We start from the raw sequence: 16763 nt of genomic DNA, 5'->3' as shown, positions 1-16763 counted from the left end.
TCTGAGTTTGGTGGGGGGTTTTGAGGGTGGGTGTTTTCCCCAGCCACCTGCAGACGTGTTTCCCAGCTGCCTTTAGCACATGATGATGATAATTTCTAACAGATTGTTTTCCTGACAAGGAAGAATTATCCCTGCTTTACATTGTGGGAGCTGAACCCAGGGACAAATGGAACAGCTGGCTTAAACACACAGGTCTGCGTGAGCAGAGTCTGCGCTCCCCCAGTCTTTTCAAGCACGCTCAGCAATCTGGCAGCTTGTCAAGGACCCTCAAATTTTGTGGACTCGAGGGTGAGCTGAAGAGCTGGAGCATCACAGCCTTGAGTCTGGTAGCCTGGTGCAACAAAGCACACGCTGAAAACTATGCTTTTGTACTTTACCCAACTGCTTGGTTTGCAGTCACTTTTAATTTAAGTTTAGACAGTGCTGAGTGCTTAATTAAAAAAAAAGTGCTTTTGGTAGGCCAGAGTGTAATGCCCGAGCTGTGCCACAGTTTAAATATGTAGGTGTTTGGGGATTATGTTATAGACAAGCAAAATGATTGTTTCTTTTTAACTTCTGTTTAAATAAAGTTCAAATTATGGAATATTTAGTAGAGCAGAATAAGCTGATGCCTGCCAGCTTTTTCATACCAGTGGTTACCAGATGTGTCTGTATTTAGTATCTCGCCATCTGTTCCAGGGTGGAGTTTGGGGCTAGTCTGGGTATTTGGATGTGTCTTCTTCCTTGGGTATCTCTGGAAAACTTCAAAGCATCTGTGTTGAGATGAAGGGGAAGCATGGTTAGCTGTAATACTCCAGGAATTCAAGGGAATTTTCCAGAAATGCAGCTGATTCCTTAGTGCAGCAGGGCTTGGAAGGAGAAGGAGCCTTGAGGAAAGAGGCAGTGCTGGTATTTTGTGCCGTTACTCAGCCATTGCCAAGACCCAGTTGGAGTTTTGCTTGGCTGTCCCCAGGCTGGGCTGCTGCTTCCTGCTTTGGATTCTGTCTTTCTTAGGAGTCCATGAAATTTCCAGGGGTATTGCAATATGGAAGTCTCTTAATGGGATTTAAAATATTATTTCTGTAGATAAATTCTATTTAGATATGTTTTAGATAATTTCTTTTGATGCTGGATCGGTGTAGAATTACTGCGAGCTGTTACAGAACAAGGGGAAGGAAACTCCCTCTACCTTCACCCACTTATGCCATGTCCAGCTCCACCAAAGCCAGGAGTGGCCCATCACACTGAAATTCATTTCTGGTCATTTTGGGGATGGGGAAAACCATATTTTGGTCAACAAACTACTTGTGAAAAATACTTACCTAGTGCTGGTAACAGCTTTTGGTTGTAGTGATCTGGAACATACTGGGGAGGAGGGAAAGCTACACTTGTCTCTATCCATCCAGTATCTCTCCATTTCTTTGTCACCACTGTCCTCATCCCTCAGAACTTACATAGGTGTTGCTGAAATAGGAAAATTAGCCTTTTAGAAAGGTTTTTGTGAAGAAAAGAACATAGTATGGTTATGAATGGTTTTATAAACAAAACATTGTGGTTTTGGGCTTGGAATGAGAGGATCTTTAACGTCCCTTCCAACCGAAACCACTCTGTGATTCTATGATAATACAGTCATTTAATTAATTTATCTAGAATGTTTGTCCCTAATCAAACATGTGGCAGTGCAATTCGATGTACTCAGAGTGTGATCCATAATATTCCACCCCAAACAAAAACTTCTACTCCATTTCTTGCCCAATGATTTTTCTTTTACAAAGCCAGGTAAAATAAAAACAGCAAGTGTGCCCTCATTAGCAAGGGAACAGGCGTTTATCTTCCTCATCCCATTTAAGCACCAGGCAGTGTCCTCCAGCATCTTTCCAAAAGCTTCCACTACTTTTATAAGCTTATTTTCTTTTGCCACCAGGAACTGGTTCCTCTGTGCAGGATGCTGACAGTTCATTGTGTTTGCTCTTTGGATCCCAGCTGGGGCTGCACCGGGTCCAAAGCAGAATTAGGATTTGGGAGGAAAAAGCCTTTATGTCTCTGTGTCCCTTCCTTTTCCTTTCCTAGGCCAGATATTGCCCCCGGGTGATTAATTTCACGTTCCAGCCCTTTCCATGCTTTATGGCCAGCAGTGGGGTGTATTGTTACAATACTCCTTGTGCCCATGGGGTCTTCAAAGGGTTTTATTTAACTGTACTGAGATGCCTTCACTTACCCCTGAAATGCAGCTACTTAAGCTGTGAAGCCTGGCAGCTGCTCTAACAGCAGGAGCACGACCAGGCCACTGCTTTTATGTCATAAAGTAAGGGAAGAAAAAAAATTTCCATATCCATTAAAAAACTGCAGGGAAAATGTAAATTGTCAGAATATAATTACCTAAGCTGGAGTTTGGCCAGCGTTCCAGATTAACATTTCCTCTCGTGAAGCCATGGGATACCTGATGGCCAAAAGCAGTCGGAGTCTCAGCAGGATTAAAAACTGAGCTTTGCTGTGTAGTTGTTCCATAGTGGCTGAGAGATGCAGATAATCTATTTAGCACCTACAGCACCCTGGGGCTAAAAAGTGGCTGAATCCTATGAAATCCGATAGAAGTGTCTGAGGTTAAGAGTGCGGTCTGAAAACATTCCACGAAACTTGTAAAATCCGTGGATGGTCCAACCTTGGTACTGTCTCCTGTGGAAGGGAGGACAAAGAGATTAAAAAAGATGTACCAGAAGGATTGCAGCGGGGAAAAGATGGAAGCCCAGGGTCCTCCCTGCCATTGTTGTTCCGTGTTTTTCTGAGGTTTATTTCAGGCCATGGAAGCGTGCCACGGAAATGTGCATTAGCTGGCTCTGAAACTCCTTAATACCTGCTTGCAATGACTCAATGTAATTTAGAGCAGGTTGGAGACACCAGGATGCAATACATGTTTAGGAGGAAGGGAGATTAGGAGGAGGGAATGTAGTGCAGGTAAGGAAAAGAGGGAAAGTGGGGACTATTTACGTGGAAAGGACACAAAGGTGTGATGGCACTGACTGCGTTCAGCTGCAGCTGCCAAGTGTAGGTAAGTTCAAAGGTAATAAATATAAGGGAGGTTCCCAGCCTGAAATAATACAGAGGTGTCTAAAGAAATCATTCTGTGAGCAGAATCCCACACTGGTTTGGGTTGGAAGAGACCTTAAAGCTCATCCAGTGCCACACCCTGCCATGGGCAGAGTCACCTTCCACTATCCCAGGGCTCCAAGCCCTGTCCAACCTGGCCTTGGACACTTCCAGGCATGGGGCAGCCACAGCTTCTCTGGGAATTCTATTCCAGGGCCTCACCACCCTCACAGGGAAGAGTTTCTTCCTAAAGGTTGAACGGAAGGCCAAGATCTAAACGGCGGCTGCTTTTTAGGTGGCTTTGCTTTACATCTGCACGTTTCTGTACAGCAGGATTAGTGTTTTCAGTCCTCCACCCTGTCAGCTTCAGCTCAAGGTCACCATGGAGCTTCCGAGTCTTTAACAGGACTGGCACTGTGAATTGAGTCTGTTCCTTTGGGAAAACAGGTTTGGAAGCTGATAAGAGTAAAAGGCTTCTCCTTGCCAGAAAAGTGTTGGGCAACTTTATCTGCAACTTATTTTCTTGTTTAAACTATTATTAATCACAGGTTATAGACTCTGTCCTTTAGGATCCATTTGTGATGTGGAAATTTTAAATGTGTATGAGAAAATAAAAGCCCGGATGGCAGGAAAGTTTGGAAATTGAGGGTATTTGAATACAGTAATTTTTCTTTTGGGATAAACAGAAGGCAGCAGAGTAGTGCATTTTTCACTTGCTAGAAGGGAAGCTGAAAACTCCTCTTTAATACCAATTCCTGTTAAGAGTAAGAAGGGGAAACACACAGAGAAGGGGATTAAATCTGAAGGTGTCTCTGTCAATATAATCTGTAATAGCCTTGATAACACTTCCTGAAAGGGAGACTTGTCAGACTGGCTGCTGATCCTGGCAGCTTGTTTTCTTCTGGTAGCTGGGAGAAGAATTGTTGCTTGAGTTGAGTCCTGAAGTGCACATTCTCCACTGGTGTCTCTTCCTCAGTGAGGACCTGAAGGGACTGATTGTCTCCCTGTTTCCTCATGCAGAGCTCCAGGTAGATCAGGGTGGAATGCAAAACCCCAAGCCGTGGCACAGTGGGAACAGATGTGTGTGGTAGGACAACGTGGGTGTGTTCAATGATTCCAATGTTAATTTAGTCTTTCTACTGTGTGATAGTCATAGTCTTTTTAAAATTTTTGTCCTGATAAAATATAAAAAGTATTGTTTCTCTGAGCCTTTGAACCTGCAGTGCCTATTCCTGCCCTTCTGTACAGCATGTTCCCTGCGGTGAGATTGGATTTTGTGTTGCTTATCAAAGGGCGGACCTGTGCCCCCGCCTCAACCCTCGCTGGTTTTTCATCTCAGAATAAAAGTTAGTTTCTCCTTGCATTCTTTACACATGTGTAAATGACTGCTAGAAAGTGCAGAGCGATGGAAAAGTGGTTTTTCGCCATTTTGAAGTGCTCATGATTTATTAAAGCTGAGATTCTTGGAGCTTTGTGGCCAGAAACACACCACCCTCTTTTACTCCTGGAGATAAACCCCCATTTCTTCCTGTGAAAAACTCTCTAATTCCCCCAAAGTTGTCAGATTGTGTGTTTTGGGGTGGAATTTGATTGCTATAAATATGAATGCCTTTCATGGAGCTCCTAATATATAAAATTAGAATGCATAAACAGGGGACTGGACCTGTGTGACGTGGTTTTGTTGTGAGAAGATGCTGGCACTGTTACTTGCCTTTCCCCCCCACATTTATTTCTTCATTGCTTTTTTTCCCCTCTTTTGCTTCAGTTACCATCTGTTGCATTCTATGTTTGGTACTTGTCACTGATTTCTACATAGCTCCTCTGACTTAACAACATTTAACCACTGATGCTGTTCACGCCAACCCTCCGGCTTGGATCTGGATGTTATTTTGTAACAAACTCCAAACCATAGTGGTATTTTAGTATCTGCTGATCATTTTCCCACAATACAGTTGTTTTCCTAACCCCTTTTGCCAGGAGGCACCTGGACAGCTCTCACAGGGTCAGTGGCAACCACTGCATCCACATAACTATAGGGCTGTGGCATGACAGAGCTCCGTGGCGGCATCCTCATGGGGTTCTTGGAGGATACATAGCACTGCATGGACTGACTGAGCTCCATAAGGACACTCTGACAGGATTTTAGGGGGATACATAGAGCTGTGTGCCCACAGGGCCGGCCTGCGGCTGCCCCTTCGAGGAAGCATCGGGCACTGACAACATGGCGGCCCCTCCATGAGGGGAGCGGAGGGTGTGAGGCACAGAGGGGCGCGCGCCTGCCTTTTAGGCGGGAAAAAGCGCCCGGGCGCGGCGCGCGTGCGCAGTGGCGGGAGCCGAGCTGAGGGACCTTCGGCTGTTCCCGGCAGGTTCCGGAGGCGAGTCTCTCTGCTCCCCGCCCTCAACCCTTCGGGTATCTCCGCCTCCGCTTCGCCTATCTCCGCCCCCATTTCGGCTATCTCCGCCCCCCATCGTTAGGTTCCGCCACCACTTCGGTAACTTCCGCCGGTTCGGTCGGAAATGGCCGAAGACGTGCGAGACCCAGCGGTTTAAGGGGAGAAGACCGGCCGGCTTCTCGGAATAAACCAACTGTGTCCGGCCCGTGGGGGGGGGGGAGCAGGGGAGGGCGGACGGAGCGGGAAGACGAGGCAGCGGCTATGGCTCCCCCCCCAGCCACTCGCGGCTCCGCCGGGAGGGCGAAGTGAGGGCGCCGAGAGGTAGGAGCGGACCGTACCACGCACGGGGAGAGGGGGAGGAAGGTGGGAGAGCGGTAACATCCCCCCCGGAACCCCCCCCGCGGCAGCCCGTGGGGCCGGGTTAGGCAGGAATGGTACAGTCCGGGGAAACCCCGTGGAGCGGCGGCGTGGGGGGGCTCGGCTGGGGCGTCCCTGAGGGGCAGGAGAGGGGCGCGGGGTCCCCGAGAGCCGGGGGAGCTGTGAGCGAGGGTCCCTCAAGGCTGGGGAGGCTGCGAGAGGGGTCCCTGGGGCTGGGGGAGCTGTGAGCGGGGTTCCCTGAAGGTTGGGGGGCGGTGAAAGGGATCCCTCGGGGCTGGGGAGGATCTGAGGGGGATCCCTCAGGGCTGGGGGAGAGCTGTGAGCGGGGCTCCCTCAGGGCTCGGCTCACGGTGGGGAGAGGTTCCTGAGAGCTGGGGGGGTCTGTGAGGGGGGTCCCTCAGGGACTGGGGTTCCTTCAGGGCTGGTGAGGCTGTGAAGGGGGTCCCTCACCTCACAGCGTGAGAGACATTGTGGGGATGTCATACTGCAAGGGGGGAGTCCCTCAGGGCTGGGGGGCTGTGAGAGAGTCCCTCACAGCATGAGGGGCGCTGTGGGGGTCTCACAGAGTGAGGGACACTGTGGAGGGGTCCCCACAAGGCTGGGGACCCTCATGGTGGGAAGGCTGTGATGGCAGGTGGTGCCCAGGTACTGCTGACAGGCTCCAGCCTTCCTGCCTGTCCTTGCTCCTGCATCCAGCAAGGATCCTGAGACCTCCTTGTCCCGCCTGTGGATCCCCAGTGTTTTGGGGGCTGTCACAGCCCCCCTGGCCAGTGAAACCCCATTTCTCCCACTCCGAGGCAGTGCCTGAGTCGTGGTCCCTGGGGTTCTTGATGGGGTTCTGCCTTGTGAGGTGGTGAGGACAGCAAGGATGAGGCTGCCCTTGCTCTGGGCTACTTAGCGTGGCTGGTATTGCACTCCTGTGAGTTATTTGCTAAAGTTGAGGTTTGTGTTGTTCTCTTTTCCCAGCTGTTTTCCCCACATGAGGTCTCTTCTTGCTCAAAAAACATCGGGGTCTTTACCAAAAATTTTACCAGTGTGGCAATAATAACTTACTGCCAACAGGCTAATGCCCTGTTACCCTGGTCCAAACCCAAACAATTTGGAGCCTGAAGGGCCTGGAAATGGTTCAAGTGGTATTAAGGATTCACAGAGGTGCTGAGAAGCACTTTAAATAGGCTGTTCTGTTGCTGTGTGTGTGTTAAAATCCAAACATTGACCAGTTTCTGACCTCTTGTTGCTTTTGCGTGAGTCTGACAGATCGTGTGTTTATATCATGGTACGATAACTTGCCTTTAAAGTGCCTGGGTTTCTTGTGCTGCAAGTCTCACATGTGTGTGAAGAAGATTAAGTAACTTTGTTTCCTGAGAGGAGTGTCACATGCAGGTGATTATCTTAGATATTTCTGTTCTCATGGAGAAATCTATGATATCCAAGATAGTAACATCTTGGAACGTGGGTTGTCAGGTTTTATCAAGTACTGAGTAATCTTAAATTCGTTTCTGTGCAGAAATAGCATCAGAAATGAACCATAGTCTGATTATGTGATGATGGGGAGAGAGCTTCGCCTTCCCCTCACAAATCCCTTAACTTCATGTACCATCTGAGAGCCCAGTTGTTATCTGTACCCACTCAGGACTTTAGGATGCCTCTGCTTTTCCATTTCTCGTTCAGAAATGGGAGTTTGCATGGGTTCAGCTCAGTGTTCAGGGATTCTGGAGCAGGGGTAACTGACTGCCTTGAATGAGCAAATTTTTCCGGCAGCTCAGCTGTGGTACAGACAGTTCTTGAACTTCTTGATGTTGTGTTGCAGAAGGGAAGTCCAAAGCAGTTTTCTGGAATTCTCTGATTTTTCAAGTGGGGTCTCTTAGCTCTCATGTTTGTTTACACGTGATGATGGATTTTGGCAGTTGTCAAGTCAGAGCAAAAGCAGCAAATGCAGGGAACAAGTAAAACATGATTGTTGAATTGCCTTCACTTAGGCTGTGTCTCAATGATACACGGCAAAATTGGAGGGTTGTTTGTGTACTGTTCAGATGGGCTGGGAAAGATCATCATCATCATCATCTTCCCGTGAATATTTGTGGATCTCTGGGACTGTTTAGTTGATGAGTTGGATCTTGTTGACGCATTCCCAAGTTTTGTTTATTTATGGGGAGCCAGAGCCCTTCCTGAGCTTGCTTCCCATAACTATTAATTCTTGAAATGCCATGACATCTTCAGCTTAAGTTTTTAGCGTTTGTCCCTCTCCTTCTGGCTGTATATATTTTGTATTTTTTGTTTTTTCCTTCCAGTCTCTGTTGCCTGATTTTTTCCTCTTTGCTCTTTGACTCCTGTTGCCTTTCCCGGTTGCCTTGCCTGTTTTCCCAGGGCATTCCTCCTGCTGCCCACGGTAATGTTTTCACCAGGCTGGGAATTGCAGCTAACCACAGATGTTACCTGTTTGATGCCAAGATCACGGCAGCCCTTTGTGAATTGGTTCCTGGTCCAGAGACAATTTTTCTGCTTTGGAAACCCCACAGAAACAGTGAACGGGAAGGGACCTTGTGGTCATTAGCTTCTGTCTCATCACCAGAGATTTTTTCTGTGATCTGTGCTGAATACCTTTATTTTTTGAGAGGGAGCAGACTGTGAACGTTTTGAAGCAGCTCCTAACACCGGGATTTTAACTCGGGGTGGAATATTTGGTGTTACTCCTAACGATCGAAACCCAGAGCAGGATTCCTATGTCTTAACCACCCAACAAGCAAAATACTGGGGTTTTTTGTTTGTTTTCATGTGAAAAAGGCAAGTGTAACCTGTAGGCGTGTTTAGATACGCCACTGTGTATTGAGAAGACAAAAAAGTATCTCTGCTGCTGTGTGGCTTGGCAGTGGGGGAAGCATTCCCATGGGATTTGGGGGACGCAGCTGGGACCGCCAGTTGTCTCCTACAACCCGTGCTGACACAGGCTGTGCTTGCTGGGCTAAAGCTAGCACGGGAATGAGCTGCAGTTGTGGGGCTGCAATTTAGACATATCCTCAAAAGCAGAGTTTTCTTCTCGGAGAACATTGAAAGTGCTGTTTACTGGGGCTTGTCGTGGTTGAGTTTGGCTCCTGCAGCGCAGCCGGCTGTTCGTCACATGCAAATCGTGGTGGTGGATGCTGCCTGAGAAGAGGTGCAAAGCCAGTTTGAGGTTTTGGGGTTTGTTTAGGAAGGATAAAGACAGAAGCATGTGCAGCTCCGTGGCTTGCAGCTCATCGATCCCCGGGCTGCCTGGGCGTAGGAAGCCTGGAGCGCTGGCCCACCAGGTAAATTGATGTTATTACAGCACTTGCAGGGCCAGTTTTGAAGTGCAAATTGAAATCCCGTTTCTGTGAAGTCATTGCCGTTTGTTAATTGATGCCTGTTACCGGCAAGAGCAGTTTAGAGGTCTGACTAATCCATCTTGGATGAAAGAGGGTACGTTTAGGTTAGATTTTAGGAGGGAATTCTTCCCTCTGAGGGTGGGGAGGTGCTGGCACAGGTTACCCAGAAGCTGTGGCTGCTCCGTGCCTGGAAATGTCCAAGGCCAGGTTAGACAGGGCTTGGAGCGGCCTGGGCTAGTGGAAGGTGACCCTGACCATGGCAGGGGGTTGGAATTGGATGAGCTTTAAGGTCCTTTCCAGCCCAGACTATTCTGGGATTTGATGATCTGTCCCTGCTAATTGGTGGTAAATGGATAATGGTTTCTCAGGACTATGTTGATATAACCAATAACACCACAAAGTGACCTGTCCCTCACGGGTAAAATCAAGTGAAATACAGAAAATTGAGACTTATAAATCAATCAAATCAATCCTTTATGGTTTTTTTTGGGTGGGACAGAACCCTAAACCTCCAAACCAGCTGTTAATCTGTAGCCACTAATAGACATAAAGAGTATTTTAAAGCACATATTTTTAATGAATCTCAGGATTTCTGCTCTTGCTCTCAGTTTCTTAAGTGGTTGGAATCTTGTTGCCTGCGTTTGTGTTTTCTCTGCTATCCTCTGCCCTCCCCTTTCCCCATGAATTTTGGAGCATTAAGAAAATGTGCCACTTTTCTAATGCGAACGCCTGCCTGAGAGTGGTATCGGAACATGGGCTTAACCCACGGTCTCCAAGAAACACTTTCAAGCTTCTTCTAATAGAAAATGTAAATAACATTTCCCAGTGCACGAGTAACGCTTTTATTCCCCTACTTTGCCCAGTGCCCAGGTGCTTGGTCTTTTACCTGTCTTGTCTCATAAAATGCTTTCTTTAATGGTTCAAAATACTTCCAGGTATCTTCTCATCTAACTTTAGTCTTAGGGACAGTGACAGCCTGAGGTTTGTTTTTCTTCCTGGTGTGTTTTGGTACCAGTGTTGCCTGAAGTGTGGATTCCAATATCTGCCTCTGCATGAGCTTTCTTCCCATTCAGTGCTACCCTTCAGTGTAACAAAGTCATCTCAAATCTGTGCCGGAATATTGGGCATCGATGGATTCATCTGGAAGTGAGTTCTATTTGTTTAAAGGCCACAGTGCCACAGAACAGGAAATGCAGTGCTCTGAGCATGTGTTGCCTTCCTCAAGGATCACTTCTTGACAGGTTTGTAAATCCGGTCAAAGACGTGATGGATTCAAGTTTGGACACTAAATGTGGAAATTGGCTTCTCTGCTTGTAAAAGCAATACAATTAAAACCATCCAACATCCTCCATTACGCTGTCCCATCAACACATCTCCATTTTCTTTTCCCCACCCCATACGTATCCCACCTTCTGGGTCCAGATTTAATAGAATTGAGCACGTCACTGAACGTGGGAAAGGCTTCTTTATCTTTTCCACCCGTGGTCCGGTGCCTCCGCATCGTATGTAACGCGGGAGCACATCGGGCTGGGATTCGTACACGTCTTTTAGCGTTTCTATTACGGGCACGAGGAAGTCATTATGCTGCAGGTCTGCTCTGTGTAGGCACTTAGTGGGAAGTGATGTGTTCTGGATTGTGTTGGTGTGGAGTGGAGGATATGCTGTGGAGTACTGCTGACACGCAGATGATGCCTGGAAAAGGTTGGCATGGAAGCGTTGGAGCTTGTGACAAGAAGAAGCTGCCAAACAAGTGGGGAGCCTCGGAGTTGAGAGCAGAGCCTAAATATATAGAGCAATGCTGTGAGCCTCTTTCTAAGGGGTCTGGAAAGTCTAAGCAGAGTAGTCTTGAATTCCCTACCACAGCCTTTCTGTCTGCAGGAAAGCTTGTGAGGGTCTGCAAGTAAAATAGGTTGGAAATCTTTAATATAAGTGCAGTAGTGACATCAAAGCTGTGATGTGTGACCAGCAGGTGGGCAGAAGTCAGGACAGTATGATCCTGTCTTCCTCATTTAGAGGTAATTTTCTGGCCATGTGATACAGGAGCCTATTGACTCCCAGAAATGCATTGTACACCTAATAATACGTGTCAGGGAATAGGTTAACATCGCTCTCAGATAATTAATAAAGATAGCACTTCCATAGCAAATAGGAAGGAGAAAAACCAACCCATGCATTGTTTAGCTAAGATATTTCTTTCCTTAGGCATCTCTCCTGGGAAGACCTTGGTGCTTGGAAATGAATCTGCCGCCTACCTTGTGTACCTTCATTTTAATGTGGGGATTGAGGAGGAGCCAGCTATCGGAAAAGCAGCCAGAGATGGATGTCTTGGAAAGGTGCCACTAATTACTGTGGCATCTGACAATTAGCTTTTAAGCCTTTCCTTCCAAAGTTCTCAACGGTGCATCCCGAAACAAAAACAAGGACCTGGAGAAGGGGGAGAGCTGTCCTTGTAGTGATCTTGTAGGGTGGTTGTTAAGAGCAGAAGGTGGAGTTCATTCTGACGTGATTCCCTTCCAGCAGAGCAGGTCAGATTTGATGGACACAGAAGCATTTTGGTTTTTTTGCTGCTGGGCTCTGTTGTAGTTGCAAACTTCTTACACTTCTTACCTTTAAAACAACTTTGAGGCTGCCATTCTTCACTGGGAAAGCTGTAAATCAGTAACATCTGCAAAGTGTCATTGTTGGTGTTAATCTGAGAATTTTTAACAAAAATCAAGATGTAATAAAAAAAGATACAAAGAAATCTTGCAGTTGGTTTCTTGCATTTGCCTCCAGGGTCTTCTGACTCTGTTTTTATTTTGTGGCAATGATGAATAGCACCAAGCCTTTTGCGAGTATGTCACGGGTGTAGTTAGTTAGGAGTAATGATTGAGTTGGAGCTGGCAGGTATCTCAAGGTTTTTGTACAGAAGCTGATCTCCCCCCACCCCTCAGGGACCAGACCTGCTCTTTCTCTGGAAATGACTTTTACGTTGTTGGGACAATGATAATTTTGATTAGAAAGGCCAAGCTACAGAATTATTTCTCCCTCATCAAACGAGATGTTGGGGAAGATGTTTTTGCATGCACTGAGTGTTTCACTGAGCTTGTGTTTCGGGTGACATTGCTCAGGTGGCAATGCCAGGAGCATCTTCTGGGGTAGTTTGTACCAGCATGACCCAGGCTTTGCTCTGACTTGTGTCTGTATAATTCCATTGCCTTGGAAGAAGTGACCTGGAATCTGCAGACAGATCTGGCGTATGTTTCCATGTGCATCTCTGATCTCTGCCGCGTGTGCCAACACGCGAGCCTTGGGTTACAGCAGCTCTCCCTGGGACAGAAAGTGGCAGCTGTTTGACAAATGCAATGGAGCGAGTGTTATAAAAAGAACCAAAGTGAATTTCCTCTCCTCAAAACTGATTAAAGCAGGAGCAGTATTGGGAATGCTTCTTGTGAGCTTGGTGTTCCTGTGCAGGGGAGTCTTGCTTGGACACTTTGCTGCCCCTCTGCCTATTCTTAGCCTGTTTACCAAAAGCTGTTATGTGTGCATCGGGAGACCTCCACGCTCAGGCTGTTTGTGTGTTTATGTGGAGCCTTTTGAGGAGAGAGGGGATTATATCCAAGCTTTTTTGTCACCTCCTTCAGCTTCTGTGCTTTATAACTGCTCAGGAAATACAGGTTAATGTTTCCATAGTGTCTCAGTGTATCGCAGAGTGTCTGGGATGCAGGGAAGTACTGCCTGGTACTTGTTGACATTGACCTTTGAATTTGAGATTTGTGACATGGTTGAACTGATTTCACAGCCTGCTGCTAGAAGGGGTTGCCTTGGTCCCTCTCCCTCTCTCAGCTCTGCAGTCCTTGCGTTTCATATGATGCCTCAGTGAAGTGATTTAGTTTGAAAATCCAACAGCAAACTGCTTGAGGGATTTTTGGTAGGGAGCACAAGGCAAGGGCTGGTGCCCTGGGAGGTTTCATGCTGGAGTGTCCTTGGAGGGGGATCAGAGAATAGTTTAGATTGGAAAAACACTTGGAGATCACAGAGTCCAACCATTCCCAGCACTGCCAAGGCCACCACTGACCCGTGTCCCAAAGTGCCACATCCACACGGCTTTTCAGTCCCTCCAGGGATGGAGACTTCAGCACTGCCTTGGGCAGCTGCACCAGGGCTGGACAGCCCTTTAAGTGAAGAAATTTCTCTTAATATCCAACCTAAACCTCCCCTGGCACAATTTGAGGCCATTCCTCTTGTCCTGTCCCTGTTCCCCGGGAGCAGAGCCCGACACCCCTGGCTGCCCCTCCTGTCAGGGAGTTGTGCAGAGCCAGAAGGTCCCCCCTGAGCCTCCTTTTCTCCAGGCTGAGCCCCTTTCCCAGCTCCCTCAGCTGCTCCTGGTGCTCCAGCCTCTTCCCCAGCTCTGTTCCCTTCCCTGGATACGCTCAATGTTCTTGTCCCAGAAGTGTCCCCAGGACTGGAGGTGCCCCAGCAGAGCCAGCACAGGGAATGGGCACTGCCCTGGCCCTGCTGGCACTCCAGAGCTGGGACAGCCCAGGGGCCCTTGGCCTCTGGCACAGCTGGGCTCATGGCCAGCTGCCTGTGGGCCACCTCCCCCAGGTTCTTTTCCACCCAGCAGCTTTTCAGCCCTTCCCCTGGCAGTCATAGGAGTGGCTGAGATGGCAGAGCTTGGGCAGGTGAGAGTGGGACAGTGACACAGCCACTATGCTGTGTCAGGGAGCTGCCCCAGCACCCTTTTATCTTCCCTGCAGCCCCAGAGTGTGCTCAGGACCAAGGAGGGTGATTTAATGAAGCGCAGGGACTCGTTCTAAATGAACACGCTGAATGGACAAGAATAGCTGGCTGTTGTATATGACTATGAAGGTCACCAGGATCAGATGCTCATTTTTCAGCTCCTCATTGCTGCTGGGTGCAGCAGAGCTTTGTGCTGACACAGGCAGTTCCTCTCAGTGGGGCTGGAGTGGCACTGAGAGAAGAAAATGCCATGTTTTGAAGGCTCTTGGTAGCGAGACAACTGGAAAAATGTGTCTTGGGTACAAATTTTTCAGACTTTGGGCTTCTTTTTATAGCTTGACTTTTTCTCTGATGTCTTCTTGCTATGACTTCTGCTTTTCTGTTTTGAGAAGTGAAATTAATAATCTCCCTTACTTCCTGTCCAATGGGAAGGAATGTCTTCATCCTGGCCCAAGCTGAGCTGCAGATGAGACCTGTTTTGGGAACTGTGTTATGCAAAAGCAGAGGAAGAGGAAACAAACAGTTGTCTATTCTCTTTGAAATGCAGTTTTAATGGTTTCTTGGTAATTCATGCAATTATTTAATCGGCTGCATGATCCCTGGGATTATTATTCTTTCTTTTATTAGCTCCAGCTAATAACTGGAGCGGGAAAGTTATCTTGTAAATTAAAAAAAAAAAAAAAAAAAAAAAAGAATTGGCATATGTTGTTTGCAGGACTCTGTTTTAGTAATTGTTTGCAATGACCTTTTGGAATCTGTGAGAGAAAATTTATTTGCTTGACTTTCTCCCAGATCAGCTCCTGGCAATCTCAATATAGAGCAAGATTGAGTTGTTTTAGGTTTTTTAATTACATTCTGACAGCAAAGCCTGTTTTTCTATGTGCATTAGAGTTGTGGCTTTTTTAAAGGTTAAGCTCTATTTGACAGGACTTCCACAGATGAAGTTTTTGAAACTTTTTGGTTTAGTTGTTTGCTTGGATTTTTTTAAACCAGAATTGTTTATCCAGGGTATTATTACAAAATAAGTCTTTATTTATTTATTTCTTAATTTAAGGAGAAAGTTCTCGCTGTATTTTTGAATGTCTAGATGCATGATGATGAAAGGTCTGTGGGTTTTTTGTTGGTTTATTTGTGGGTTTGCTTCGGTGTTATTTTGGTTTTGGGTTTTTTGTTTGCTTTTTTGTTTTTCAGCTTTAGAGGCTGTAATCTGATTAGATCATAAAACCTTGTCAGGTTTAAAGAAAGAAAAAATATTTTTTTTTTTTTTTACAAAGTTTTAGCAGAGCTCTTGTGAAATCTGGTTCCTCAATGTCACTGGGTTGTGGTCAGAGCCCACTGTGGGTTTGGTTTGCAGGAAAATGTCCAATATCTGAAGGCCTTGCTCCACACCATCTTGTCTGCGTGAAACCTGCTCTTCTTGGGGATGAGACCAATGGTTCTTCCTTTTTCCCTTTTGAAAATTACGGCATTTTTCCACTTTAAAATCTGACAACTCTTGAGAGCGCGGGGTCAGAAAAACACATTGTGCGAAATCTCTCAGCATTCAAGTAAGAGTTTTCACATGAGAGCCCATTGCTCCATGTGTTTTCTGAAGCTGCACTTGGAGAGGCTGTGAGAGCCTGGTCCTTCAAACACACCAAAGAAAACTCTGAGAGCCGTGCCAAGGAGCAGGTGCTGTGAAATTCGGGTTCTGCCAAGTCTGGAGAAAATTGCGCTGATGGAGATCTGCGTCTCTCAAGGGAAAATAAGTCTCCAAAATGAGTGTCCAAGCTGGAACAAGCCAACAGATACCAAAAATATGTCCAGTAGCTCAGTTTGCAGCTGAGGCAGTTCCCCTTCCTCTCAGGCTTATCCCTCAAGGCAGTGTGGAGTTGTTTACATAGGGGACAGAAATGACTGGAAGAGTCAAAGAGGACCCAGCCACAGTGAGCTGGAGCTGAGTGAGCAGCAGCTTGTGTGTTTTCAGCCTCTTCATCAGGCTGGTTTTGCACATCCCAACCTGAAAAAGTAGGCTTTTCATCCTTGGATCTGAATAGACAAACCTGAGGGACTCCATATTTCCTGCTAAACTCCAGATAAGATCTTTTACTGTTTGAACTTGCAAAGCAGTTTAGGTGTGTGCTTCCCTGCTCGAAGGGTTCCTGCAAAAAGCTTGATCCACCCCTTCATTTAGTTGAGTCTGTTTGGAATGAACAATGCTCCTCAAGCTGTGAATACAAGAATGGTTTAGCTTAAAAAAAAAAAATTAAAAAAAACCTCCCCTGCAAACAGATGATGTAATGCCCAAGCCCCATGTTTAAACAGTAGCTAATTTGCCAGGGGATAAACCAGGGTGAAATCTGTCAGGCTTTCTAATTTCCCACATCCACCAGAGCTTTGTTCTTTTTGCTTTCAAATGCAGGGTACGTTTGTGTGTCCACACTGTGTGGTTTCCTTCAGCTTCTGCAGCCAAAGAGTTTGTCCAGGGGCAAGAGAAAATGTTGCTGTAAACCTTTTTTTGCTATAAACTTTGATATGCATCTTTTTAAGTTTTACTTTGTGACTGAATTAAAATCCTGAGCCATCCCTTTGATGAGCTGCAGCACAGGGTTTATTCTGAATTTGGATCTTGTCTCTTTGCAGGCACGTTCCTTTGGCCAAGCAAGATTCACTCCCTGCAAGGTCCCCAGGGCACTGCTGGGTGGGAGACTCCTTGTTCTGCAGCTGGTTTGGGCTGCCTGTGGATTGTTTACTTGGTGTTTGGACTCTCCTCTCCCAGCCAGTTCTGTACAAAACAAGGAACACTTAGTTTTTGCACATTAAAAAACCAAACCCTTACATGAGCAGCTTTCTCTGCTGGTGGCAGCTCTGATCTGTGTAG

The 16763-nt window shown here is 46.8% G+C and overlaps 1 protein-coding gene across 3 annotated transcripts in view; it reads left to right on the top strand.

Moving 5' to 3' along the window:
- Window positions 1-16763, top strand: part of EXTL3 (exostosin like glycosyltransferase 3) — a 135930-nt gene that overhangs the window by 15160 nt on the left and 104007 nt on the right. For 2 of the 3 annotated variants that reach the window (XM_039568154.1, XM_039568155.1), the window contains exon 1: window positions 5547-5780. The exons of the other annotated variant lie outside the window; for it this stretch is intronic. The gene's annotated coding sequence lies outside the window, so the exon portion shown is untranslated. Of the gene's footprint in view, window positions 1-5546; window positions 5781-16763 lie in introns of those variants that run through there. 3 annotated transcript variants of the gene reach the window in all.

This window comes from Corvus cornix, chromosome 3 (genome assembly GCF_000738735.6).
Source record: "Corvus cornix cornix isolate S_Up_H32 chromosome 3, ASM73873v5, whole genome shotgun sequence".
Classification (NCBI taxonomy): Eukaryota; Metazoa; Chordata; class Aves; order Passeriformes; family Corvidae; genus Corvus; species Corvus cornix.
This window is presented reverse-complemented; position numbering and strand designations above follow the sequence as displayed.